Raw genomic sequence first — 13381 nt, forward strand, 5'->3', positions numbered from 1 at the left:
GCTCCTAATCTGGTCGTGGGAGCACTGGGCTTCGGGTGGCAGCTCTCTCTGGCCAGAGAAGCCACTCCGAGACGCAGAGACGAGAGGAGAAGGGGGACCAAGGAAGCACCCCGCCATCCGTTGAGGTCACTGGCTGCCAATCTGAAGAACTTGGCTCCAAAATAAATACACCCCAATTTTCAGGTTCCACCTTGAGAGCAGGAAAACTCAGTATCTGCGCTTTGAACGAAAACCCTCTCCCTTCTCCATCCCAGGCTGGGCGATGCTGGGGCTTCCAGGCATCCACTCTGAAGAGCCCTGAAGCATCTCCCAGGTGGCCGGTGTGCTTCTGTGAAATGGGAAGAATGATGGAACCTCGGGGGAAGGGTGAGTGCTTGGTGCCCAGGCCCCTCCCCAGCAGAGGGGTCCTCCTGGGCCACCTGCCTTAACCCCGAACAAAATGAGTGCCCCGAACACAGAGCCCCCGTCTCCCCGGCCCTCTCTCTCTTCCTCTGAGCGCCTGTGCACTCCTGCCTATACAAACGCTGGAAAGATCCACAGACAGTGGGGCAATGGTCCAGCCCCCAGGGGGGGACCACAGATCATCTGCTGGGCCGAGCCCTGGCCCTGAAGCCACCGTGGGAACAATGGCTCACTGTGGGACCGCATTCTCCATTGTCTCCTCAGCTGGCCCACAAGGCACCCTCTAAAAATAGGCCAGGCTGGGCAATGTCCCCACCGGCCTGGGGCATCAGGGTTCAAATCCAAGCTCTGCCTTCCCCAAGCCCTCTGAGCCCCCGGAGCCCCATCTGTAAGACGGGAAGGAGCTGACCACCCCGCATTCCTCAGCAGAGGAGACAAGCCCGGTGAGGAATACAGTCCCCGGCGAGATAGGGCTGCGCAGGACACAGGGGCACAGGGGTTAATGAGGCGCCTGAACCCCACCTCGGTGGCAAGTGTGGGACGTCCAGCCCTGGCTGGCAGCCAGGATGTGTCTAGCAGCCCCCAGGGTGGGAATGGGTAACAGATGCTGATTGATCTCTTTGAAGGCCTTAAGGTTATAAAGCCGTGGGACCAGAGCTAAGTTTGTCCAAGAAGGAAGAGGCTGCCTCTGTCCTGTTTGCTGTGACATCCTCAGGCCCTGGCACAGCTCAGGATCTGCTGAATAAAGACCTGACACTCGCATGATCATGGTAAACATAGCTTCTCTAGGGAGTCCATTGACCTATTGGGGGTTCAGGCTCCACTCTGTCCCTTAATTGGCTGTGAGGGTTTCGGCAAGCTCTCTCCCCACAGAATTCCCAGGACTGGTGTGAAGTCTCCCAGGATTGGCACGAGCCCGATGGAGCACTAACGCTTCTCCCCCACGAGGCACCGCAGAAGTGCTGTGACTGTGGCCTGCAGCCTCAAACCACTGCAGACTTCAGCCTATGCCGCAGAAGAGGCATCGGCTGTGGTTATCCTTATTTGGAAGGATAAAGAACCCAGTCTCAGAAGCTGGAAGTGGCCTGGTGTAGGTGCACAGGCGTGGCAAGGTCGCCAAGATGCAGAGATAAGATTCGCTAGGTGCCCACCAAGAGTCAGGTGAGCTGAGCGAACCCATTTTCCAGATGAAGAAATCGAGGTGACCCCCCCCCACCGTGAAGAGCACACAGCTTGTAGTGTGAACCAGGATTACAACCCACGTCTGCTGGGCCCTCATGCGGGTGTTGGCCCCCATCAGCCCTCCTCTGAGTTCTGTGTCCACCTGCCCACACGGGGAGGAGGAGGAAAGGCAAGTGTGGCCTTCCCCGTGCCTGAGACCCACTCCTTAAATCACCCGCGCACACGCACAAGGTCCTCAGCCTGCCCTGGGCCTCTCTCTCCACTGGCCCAAACCAAGAAGGCTGGGTCTGAGATTGGATGGAGGAATGAAAACTCTACAGACACGTCCCTTTGTCCTCTGCAGTCCCAAAGGAACATTCTGCCCTTCTGTCTCCGTGAGGATGAATCGCCCAGTGTCCTGGAGGGAGGAACCCATCCGTGTCCCCCACGTTCTCCCAAAGACAGGGCACTGAGGGACCCAGAACTGCATGGTCCACTCCCTGTCCTGACAGGGGAAAGTCCTGTCCCAGGGCTCCTCAGGGGTCCCCCGTCTGGCTAGAACAGTGGCTGGAAACACCCACAGAACCCCTCCACCATCCAGACCGCCATCCTCGGCTCTTCCAAGTTCAGAGCCAGAGCTCAAAAGTCCGGGCTGGAGCTTCCCTGGTGGCGCAGTGGTTGGGAGTCCGCCTGCCAGTGCAGGGGACGTGGGTTCGTGCCCCGGTCTGGGAGGATCCCACGTGCCGCGGAGCGGCTGGGCCCGTGAGCCATGGCCGCTGAGCCTGCGCGTCCGGAGCCTGTGCTCCGCAACGGGAGAGGCCACAGCAGTGAGAGGCCTGCGTACCGCCAAAAAAAAAAAAAAAAAAAAAAAAAGTCTTGGCTCATAGGGGTCTGATCCAGCCAGGGGCATTCAAGAAAGAGAAGGCCAGGCTGCCTGCATTTTCCTCTCTCCTCCTCCGGAAGAATCTAGAAAGCCACTCTCTCAGGGTGCAGAAGGCAGAGCGGTATGACGGCCATAATCATTGTATCTGGCCCTGCTCTGAGGATCTGACATCTGCTCTCCCGTTGGATCCACACGACCCCACTGGGTGACAACTGTCTACATCTCACAGATGAGGAGACTCGGGAATTTGCTCAAGGTCACGCAGCTGCAACAGTGCAGCAGGATCTGAACTCGAGACCGTCCAAGTCCAAAGCCTGTGCTCTTTGCTGTCTCCGTTTTAACACTCTGTGCCAGGTGCCCCGTGAAGAGAGAAAACTTGTAATATGCCACGTGCACAGTGACCCTCTAAAGAGGGACACAGGAAGTCAGGTCCCCATTGATGTGACTCTAGGTTGCTTTTTATCTCCGCAGCATCTCCAAAACCCAGTAATCCACGGGGCAGGTGCTGGGATACGCTGGTACATAGCACAGAGAAATAATACCTGCTCCTCCCACCCTCCCCAAATACACATCTGCCCCCAAACTGCAGGAATGTACAGCAGGCGTGTCTGACTTGGAGCAGCCTCGGCACAAACGTCACTTCCTCGGGGTGGCCCTTCCTGCCACCCACTGTACACAGGACACGTGGCTCTTGTCCTCTCCCTTGTAGCATTTACCACAATGGCACGTACCTGGTTCTTAGCCGTCTCCCCAGCCTGACTGCAGATTCCCAGGGAGAAAGGCTTGCTCTGCCCTGGAGAAGGTGCTTAGAGATTTACACAGTCTACACCACCTGTAAGCTGGTAAGTTGTGAAATGGCACCGATGCCTACTGTCTACACTGCCTGTAAGCTGATAGGTGGTGAAAACAGAACCTATCACTAAGTGGTCCTCAAAGATTTCAGCTCTTCGGCTGCCAATTCTGGCTTGGGAGCTCTGTGAGCTATGGCACACTATGTCGGTGGGCCTCCCAGACATTCATTGTCCTCTTCTTTACGACAAAATTCCCAGCAATGTGCCTGATGAAATTCTCTTCTTCCCCATCTCCCTTGTAGCCAAGGATGGTCAGAGGATTCAGTTCGGGCCAATGAGCTGTCAGCAGAATTTGCTGCAGCTCTGAGGAGAATTCTTTTAAAGACTCAAACTTGGCCTTTTAATTTTTCTTTTTCACCCTTCCACCTGCTTACTACCTGGAACATGGATGAGATGCTCAGGGATTCAGCAACCATCTTATGAGCATGAGGACAAAAGCTACATGCTCAGGGTGGCAGAGCAGGAAGCTGAAAGGAGTCTGAGACTGGGTGACATTCCCAGCCTGCTGTACTAGGCCTTCTGGGTCAGCGAACATATCAACCATTTCCTTGTTTAGGGCACTGTTTGTTGGGCGATATTAATTCTAACAATACACCCACCATGGGACCTTGGCCAAGTTACCAGACTTCTCTGAGAATTCCTTCCCTCAGCTGTAAACTGAGGTCAGTAACAAACACTTCTGCTTGTGGAGATGCCCTCAAGACTTTTAGTAGGGACCGGAAAGTGTTTTGGAGATTGCAGCGTTTCCCTCCATGCTGGCTGTTACAGATGCCCACCCCAGAGACGATTACTGTGAAGCCACAGGAACCAGTCCCCAGAGTTTAAGGCAACTGGTTGGATGATCTAGGAGAGCTCTGAGACCAGCTGCTGCACCTCCCTCCATAATCCGCCTGCCCAGCAGGCCCTAAGGAGACGCTGAATGCTTTGGACTCTAAGAGGATGACACACTTACCCCAGGCTCTAAGTCAGCTGGCGCGCTGGGCCGCCCCTCCCCTCAGCCTAGCAAGCCTTGGTCAAGGCACAGCCTGAGGGCAGAGGGCACCCTTTGGAACAGCAGGCAAAGAAAGCTGATTTAGGCTCATCAGACGTAGCATTAAGTCAAGGCTTGCTGAGGCAAGCAAGGCAGATCATGAGAACAGAGGCTCCGGAGAAAATGCCAGGGGCTTGCCCCCCACCAGCTTTATGTGAAATAACCCCTCCCCCCATCTTCCTGGTCCACCTCCTGTGCCCGTGGTCGGGGAGGGGAGGTCTGGCTGAGCCACTGGTCTTGTCCTGACCATTCAGTAAGGAGCACGTGGGTTGTGAAGACTGACAGGGGAGGGTACGTGTGTAGAAGGAGCACGATCGTATTCGCACAGAAGGGCAGCCACCCCCTTACCGGACAAACACCAGAAAGCCGGGTCTGGCCCTGGTGCTCTCAGGACAGCCATTTCACAGATGGCAACAGCCAGCCTCCAGGGCTGGAGCCTAGCACCCAAAGGTACACAGCTGCAGGGAACAGAGTTAAGATTCCGACAGGCCCTTGGGCCTCTGAGTCCTGATACCTGGGGCCCACTGGGACACCTAGAAGAGACGAAGATCTCAAAGAGGTCAAGCTCCCTCCGTTTCTCAGCTTTCTTTAACATTGTCATCACATCGAGAAACAGAAAAGTTAGAGTCAAGAAGTGATCTGTAGCGGGGGAAAGGGTGCCAGCCTGGGAGTACAGCGGGAAGCTGGAACCCACGTGAGGACGGCGATTCTCCAAGCAGGAAAGAATCAGGAGGCAAGTCTCTCTTGGATTAGGGAAAAGAGGGAGCCAAGGAGGCCTCTATGCTGAGTCTGATGCTGTGATTATGTCACAATCGTGACACCCTGGGGACAGTGCTACTACCCCCGTTTTTGCAGATCAGAAGACTAAGCCTCTAGGAAGTCAGGTGACGAGCCAGGAACGCAGGGCTAGCAGAGGGAAAGCTGATCTGAACCCGCTTCTGTCCACTGTATCTGTTTTGCAACACCAGGAGATGGGCGTCTACACTAGGTCAGCCTGATGGCCTGGGCTGAACCGACCTGGGAAGCCCATCGGAGCCCCTTCACGGGGATGCTGTCGGGTGAGGTGCTCCGTCCCCGCCACCAGGAGGGCATTCCCAGGAAGCCCAGAGAGGAGGGCAGAAGAGGCAAAGCCTCCCTCGGCGCCGACCCAGATGGGCGCCATTGCCCTCTGTCACTCGGAGTTTGCTCTAAGTCCCAACGGCTTCCTCAGAAGTGAGGCTGGGGGCAGGCGGGGATGGGAAACGGTGGGTTGAGGATTTCCAAGCCCCCGAGGTCTGCCCACCTTCAGTCAGGGGGCAGGAGAACAAGAAGCAATCGTGTGCAAAGAAAGAAATTCGTAAAACGTCACCATTTCCATTTTCCCTGTGAGCTGATCTGCTTCCAAGAGATGGGAAAAAAAAATCAGCACCCATACAATGGGGGATCAGACGTTCCCCCCCCCCCCGGCCCAGCTCCACCAGACTGGGAGCTCCAGAGTAGGAGCCAGACCCCAGGAGACCCTCCTAGCCCGGCCCCCCCCATCCCCTCCACCCAGAGGCCCTGTGGGTAACATCAGCTCACTGCCCGGAGATCCCCAGGGAGCACACAAACACAGATTCCCATGGAAACAGAATCAAATCAAACCATCCAAATAACTAAAGATCCAGGTGGAAGGAATTAGAAATAGCACCAGGAGAGGACATTTGGGGCCAAAGGAAGTTACCCAGCCCCTGAGCGGGGAGTGACGAGCAGTGGATTCAACTCTGCTGTCCCCACGCTGCCCTAGCCCCCCCCACCCCCCACCCCCAGTTATATGGCCTTTGGCTCCACACTGAGTCAAGCGTTGCCATCTGTCTCATCATCGTGTGACACTGGGCAAGTCCCTTAAACCCACGGAGTCTCTTCAGAGCGGTTGGCAACAAAACCTCTTTTAAAGGGTTGTCTTGAGGATTAAATGAGATGATGCAGGAAGAGAGGGCAGCACAGTTTGTGACACACAGCTAACGCTCAAGATACACCAGCTCTTACGACTCCCACAGTTAGTATGTATCTAACAGTCAGATGGACCAAATTTAGGACTATCTCAATAGTACCCTTTGACAAGTTTCTTAACATCTCCAAACTGGTTTCTCATCTGCTAAGGAGAGTATCATTTCCCACCTTGGCAGGGAAGCCCTGAGACAATGGGTGGGCATGCAAATACCCATTTGCTCCCTTCCCACCTCTTCCCTCCCCTCAGTGGCCTTCCACAAAGCCTCCCCACCTGGAGCAGAAGTGGTAGGGCTGGATAATAAAGCATCTGCCAGCTCTGATATTCTTGGATTCTAGAATTCTAGCCAAAGAAAATAAACCAGAACCCAAAATACTCTCACTTTCCCCACTCATCAGATTTGCAAACACAACTGCCTAGTCTGATGCCAGAAACTTCTCTGCAGAGTCAGATCAAACCACTTCCTTCCTGCAGCCCCAGCACCTCAGGCCAGCCGCCCACCCAGCTCCGTGCTCTGAGGGCTCCAGAGCCTCTCCAAGGGGGGACAAAGTAGGGTCTTGAGAGCTGCCCATCCTGAGGTGACGTCAGGCTGGAAGAGATAAGGCCAAGATGCCATCTGCTCTGGCAGCTAAGCTGCCTCCTAAGACAGCAGCTCTGGAGCTGCTTCTCACTGAGGACCTCTGGGCTAACAGTGTGTATTTTGATTCATGCAAAAAAAAAAAAAAAAAAAAATCTCGACCACTTTGGGAAAGGAAATGAGCCTGCCTGATTTAGTTAAAATGCTGAAGCACCAAATACTCCTCGAAAAATAACATTGGCTGCTTTTGGACACACACAGCGAGGCAGCTCAGCCTCCTTAAACTCAACTCCCAAAGCGCTGACCAGACAGGGCCCTGATTCCATGAGCCGTAAGGACCAACTAAATGAACCGATGAAAGTGGGCTGCTGTTGAGGCATGTCAGTTCTCGGGTCCTTACAGCAGCTCCCCCTCAAGGGCTTGAACATAAACCCACCATAGCACTGTTCAGATTATCGACCTGGCCAGATGTTTTTTGATAGAAATTGCAAAGGTGACCTAGAATCTAGCACTGCAGTAAATGTCATGGTCGAGAGAGCTGATCTGGGGCAGAGCGGGGATCGACGGGGCCCCTGCACAGTCGCTGGCCACGGGAAAGGCTCAGTTTCCTCATGTGTCAAGCAGGCATGAGGGTACAAAGTCCCAAAAGATTCAGCCAAAGCCCCCGGGAAGGCCTGGGCCCTCGCCTGGCTCATCAGAGAAGCTGAAGCCCACAGCAGGCAGCAGACGGTCATTTTGCAGGAGCTCCCGCGTGAATCCAAGGTCAGGGTGTGTGGGAGAGTCTCCGGGCTGGTACGCTCTGAAGCCACCCTTGACCAAGGTGCTGTCAGTCTCTGCTCCCGGCCCTGTGACCCAGAGAACATCAGCCGTCACGCTGCACAGCATCTTCTGAAGGACATCCTTCGGCGACCCACGCCCACGATTTGAGAGACTGCTGGAAATCTGGAGGAAACCTTCACAGATATCGTGAGTCAACAAGATCTAGTAGCCTAATCTAGATGAATATAGTTTTCTCCAAAGATCTTTTTGGAAACAACCCTGACAAAGTGTCACTCGGCACTCGGATGCAGCTCAAATATTGTGATTCACTTGTAAGATGGATCCTATTAACAGCTTACAGGAAGAATTCATTTCGCCCTTGGAGGACTCAGAATCCAAGCCAGAGGGACCTCTGCATGTGCCAATGCCTCTGCATGGGTGATCGGTCCCTAATCTTCTCCTGTCATATGACTTCACAAATCACTCAGGTCTCAGTCCAATGTCACCTCCTCCAAAAGCCTTTCCCGACCCCTTAACCGAAAACCTGCACCATCGTCTTCCAAAGCGCCTACAGCAGCCGGGGTTGTCATTTTGCGGAATCCTTCAAGTGTGTTGCCTCCCCCTTCTAGGGAGTCAGGAGGCTGGGTGCAAGCCTAGCCCTACCCCTCTCCCACCCCGTGGCCTCAGGCAAGCGACTGAACCTCTCTGCGCTCAGGCTCTCCATCTGTCAGATGAAGGCAGAGTTCCTTGTGCAGTAGGAAAGCAAAACCAGGCAACACACTGGGAATGGTGCTGAGCTATTCGTTTAGAACTGAAGCCCCCGGAGAGAGGGTTCACTGCCCGTCGGGCTCACTCCAGTATCCCCAGCACCGAAGACAATGCCAGGCACAGAGCAGGCATTTGTTCAAGGAACAAAGGAATGCACAATTGGGAAAATGCATCCACCTCCCAGGACAGCTCTGGGATTCTCCGGGAGGGCTCAGCCCAGGCTGGGGCAGGATGCCGATGAGGCGTATCCTGCCTCCCCAGCCCCTCGCCGAGGCTAACCTCTGTGGTCTTCAGGTTGCCACTCTGCTGAGGCCGAGAGACCGCGGCAGCCCGCCCACTCCAGCCCTAGCCACCTTCAAGTTCGCCTGCGCAGGGTCCAATCTCCTGTTCCCTCCTCTCCCTACTACCTGTGCCCGGAGAAGGGAGCGCATGACAGTGCTTGGCAAACCGTCAAGAGTGACACAAAAGCAAGGGATTTTCTTCACAGAGAAGAGACAAACTACGGTTTCCAGGTTTCTTGAATGACGAAAGTTTTAGAAATCTACAATAACCATAGGACCCAACAATTCCACTTCCGGGTACGTACGTACCCAAAAGGACTGAAAGCTGAGTCCCAGACAGATGCTGCACACCCACGATCACAGCAGCACTATTCCTAGCAGCAGAAGGGTGGAAGCAACCCAGGTGTCCACCGGTGGATGAAAGGATCATTAAGATTCGGTCTAGACCTATAGTGGAGTAGTATTCAGCCTTAAAAAGGAAAGACATTCTGACACAGGCTACAGCATGGATGAAACTTATCTCACATGACATTAGGTGAAAGAAGCTAATCACAAAAGGACGAGCACTGTGTAATGCCACTTACGTGAGCTGCTTGGAGTCATTAAGTTCTTAGAAACGGAAAGTAGAATATGGTGGTTGCCAGAGGCTGGGGAGAGGGGAATGGAGAATTCGTGTTTCAGGGGGACAGAGTTACAGTTTTGCAAGATGGAAAGAGTTCTGGAGGTTGCCAAGGGGAAGGGGGTGGGAGAGGGGTGGACTGGGAGTTTGGGGTTAGTAGATGCAAACTATTACATAGAGAATGGATAAACAACAAGGCCCTACTGTATAGCACAGGGAACTCTATTCAATATCCCGGGATAAACCATAATGGAAAAGAATATAATAAAGGAGTGTATAAACTTGTATAACTGATTCTCTTTGTCATGCAGCAGAAATTAATGCAATTTTGTAAATCAACTATACATCAATAAAAAAGTTAATTTAAAAAATTTTTTAAAAAAGAAAGAGTTCTGGGCTTCCCTGGTGGCGCAGTGGTTGAGAGTCCGCCTGCAGATGCAGGGGACGCGGGTTCGTGCCCCGGTCCGGGAGGATCCCACGTGCTGCGGGGCGGCTGGGCCCGTGAGCCATGGCCGCTGACTCTGCAACGGGAGAGGCCACAACAGTGAGAGGCCAGCGTACTGCAAAAAAAAAAAAAAAAAATAGAAAAAAAGAAAGAGTTCTGAGATGGATGGAAGTAACGGTTGCACTATATTATGCATGTACTTCATGCCACTGAAGTATGGACACTTAAAAATGGTTAGGATGATGGGCTTCCCTGGTGCGCAGTGGTTGAGAATCCGCCTGCCGATGCAGGGGACGCGGGTTCGTGCCCCGGTCCGGGAAGATCCCACGTGCCGCGGAGCGGCTGGGCCCGTGAACCATGGCCGCTGAGCCTGCGCGTCCGGAGCCTGCGCTCCGCAACGGGAGAGGCCACAACAGTGAGAGGCCCGCGTATCACAAAAAAAAAAAAAAAAAAAAAAATGGTTAGGATGGTAAATTTTAAGTTGTATGTATTTCACCACACACACAAAAATAAAAATTGGAAAAACTTCATGATACAGTTGGTAGGCCGGGTGTGTTATTGGACGAATACTGATTGGGAAACATCACATCAGGGTTCCCCTCTATCACTGTCCTCTCTACACAAGGCTGGAGCGACTTCCCCCATTTCACAGATGAGGAAACTGAGGCTGAAGGGAGGTGAAGCATCTTTTGCTCTGGGTCAAATAGCCAAGAAAGGGCAAACCCGGCTCTGGAGTCTGGGTGAATCTGTGGCCTTGACCCCGGGGAGGAGGGACATCACAAGGCTGCTGCAGGAAGACAAAACCACAGAGGGGATAGCTGCTTCGGTGGCGGAAGCAGGACCAAGAGCTGACATTTCAGTGACAGAGAAAGTGCGTTAGTGTCCCTGCCCGGAGCCCTGCCCAGCCCAGCCCCTATGGTCAGCCAGCCCGTGGAGCTGCCACTCAAGCTTCACAGCCCCCAGAGCCCAGCAAACAGCCAGGGAGATCAGCCCGGTGCTTTGTGTCCACCTAGAGGGGTGGGATAGGGAGGGTGGGAGGGAGGGAGACGCAAGAGGGAAGAGATATGGGGACATATGTCTATGCGTAACTGATTCACTTTGTTGTAAAGCAGAAACTAACACATCATTGTAAAGCAATCATACTCCAAGAAAAGATGTTAAAAAAAAAAAACAAAAACAGTCAGGGCCACGGCTGCCACAGCTGCTGCCATCTGCACAGCTCTCCTGCCCCGTCACTCGTCTCTCCCTGTTCTCAGGAGGGTGGGAAACAATCAGACAGAGGACCAGATGTCAGCACCCTCAGCTCCCCACACCTCACAACCCTGGACAAAAGACTCCCCTCTTTCTCTGCCCTTCAGTTTCCCCAGCTGTAAACTGAGGGACTGGGTGAGCCACAGCCGGGACCGCTGGAGACAACCTATTCACCTCCCACCTTCCCAGAGCACCCCCATGTGCCCCAGTGTCCTGTGAGACAAGGGACCAGCGGGTGGAGCTCTGGCCCGGGGACAGGAGAGGCAGAGACCTCGGCCCGTGAACAGCACAGTAAGAGCGCGGGCTTCCTTCCCGCTCAGACAGACCTGGGTTGGGATGTCCAGCCCCAGCCTCTGGCCTCAGTTTCCCCATCTGAACGATGAAGATAACGGTACCTCTGCTTATGCTATTGTTGAGGAGTTAAATGAGATATTGGCAGGGAAGCCCTTAGCACAGGGCCTGGCTCGCAGGAAGCACCGTTAAACCAGCCTCATCAGGCGTGGGCAGAACGGGAAGCTCTCAGGGCTGCAAGAGGGAAGGCCTGGGGTCTGGTGCCACCTTCCTGTCACTGCAGGGGACCTCAGGCAAGCGACTTCTGAGCCCTGACTCTCTTCTTCTTAAACAAGTATAACAAAGAGTAGAACCAGAGGCCACGTCCCATGAGACCAAGCGCTCCTTGAAGACCCAGGTCTGTGTTCTGGGTGCCGATGCGGCCAATGAAGTGATGGGTTCGGGTCCCCCCATCCTTTGATGGCCTAGAAGGTGCAGGGAGCTGACAGTCTGAGTCACAGTGGGACAAACGAACCAGAGACGGTCGGTGATGGGTCAGGTTGAGTGACTAGCCATTGTCCTGGGGCCTGAGCTACTCATAGCCCCATCTCCTGGCTCAGTCTTAGACCCAGGGAGCTGTCCTAGTCCTACCCACCCCGGGTCCCTCTCTGTTCCTCTGCACAAAGGTGGGCTGAGCCCACCGGGTGGCCTGGCTTCCAGCTCTAGTAGGGCTGCAGGCTCAGTCAAGACCACCCCGCTGAGCCCCCACCAGCAGTGACCCCAGAGGAGAAAGTGTGCCTAGAGGTCTGACCACGTTCCCTCCCATCCCCGGGGACATGTGCAGGGGGGAGCTGGTGGCTCACGGGGTTCCCAGACCCCGGAGTCTAAGGGTCACTTCCACATGTCCATCCATGCCTATAACCTGCATTCTTGCAGAGAGTGTGGCCTCTGCTTTCTGAGCAGTAAGCGCCGCTGTGAACAGCACTGGTGTCTGAGTTATAGCCGGGAGAGACAGGGAGGGGGCCCTGAAGTCTGGGGGGGCCTCCCCTGTCTGCATGACCTGGAGGCACCACTCATCTGTAATAAGATGATACCAGAACCCATACCCAGGGCTCTTGCAAAGAGTAAATGAGTGAACGTAATTAAATTAAAGTAAAGGCGGCATGCTTAGAACAGTGCCTGGCACATAGTAAAGGCTCAAAATCAGTCATTCTTACTGTTTTTGTAATTTTACAGACGGAGGGTCAGGGAGGCTCAGAAGAGTTGAGTGACTTGTTCAAGGGCACACACCTTGAAAGGGTCAGCTAGAATGAAATCCGGTTGGCCTGACTCAAAAAAGAGGGGAAAAAAAGATGCTTTTGTTCAGGATGCCATGACATCTCAGCTGCGGCCTGACTGTGGCAAGTTTCACCGTCCGGGTGGCTCAGTTTCTTCATTCATAAAATGGGGAGGTGCCGGCCCTGATCTGACTTCATCCACTGCAGATGCACCGCGAGCCTGGGACAGCAGTGATGCTATAAACCCAGGGCTGATGAGTCTGAGAGCTGCTCCTGGGGGCTGAGAGGGCATCTCCAGGCTCAGCTGCTTTTCATCACAAACCCCTGGGGTGGAAATGACCCGCCCCAGCCCAAGCTGTCCCTGCAGCCTGCCCCAGATGCCCACTGACAGCGAGGGAGGCGAGAGGGCCCCAGGCCGGAAGGACCTCCCTCGGGCAGGAGGCAGCCCTGCCAGCTCACGGAGTCGCCTTCAAGCCAAGCCAGCACCGCTCTTAAGTAAATGGCATGTGACGGCTGCTAACCCTCGCTCGAGCTGCCTACTCTTGGCCCTGACACAGACGCTGCTAGGAGGCTGTAAAAGCAGGTTTCACGGTCAAATCCCACAGGGCACTGTGCTAGCCGTGCAACTGAGGGCCAGGCGTGCTTAAGCTCTGAGCCTGTTTCCCCAGCGTTAAGAATGGAGACTGCGATCCCGACTGCATAGCGCTGCTGGGGTTCAGTGGGGCGTCCCCTGCAGAATTCAGGTGCCACACGTCTGGATGTCCAGGGCCTGGTGCACAGTGGTGGTGTAATAAGTGTGCTCTGAACAAGTCAATGTTACACAGTGGGATGTGTTGGC

General features: G+C 54.4%; 1 protein-coding gene across 2 annotated transcripts in view; it reads right to left on the reverse strand.

Annotated features, from left to right (window-relative positions):
• Nucleotides 1-13381, reverse strand: part of NDRG1 (N-myc downstream regulated 1) — a 54742-nt gene that overhangs the window by 24631 nt on the left and 16730 nt on the right. The gene's annotated exons all lie outside the window — the stretch shown is intronic.

Source organism: Kogia breviceps, chromosome 17 (genome assembly GCF_026419965.1).
Source record: "Kogia breviceps isolate mKogBre1 chromosome 17, mKogBre1 haplotype 1, whole genome shotgun sequence".
NCBI classification, from domain to species: domain Eukaryota; kingdom Metazoa; phylum Chordata; class Mammalia; order Artiodactyla; family Physeteridae; genus Kogia; species Kogia breviceps.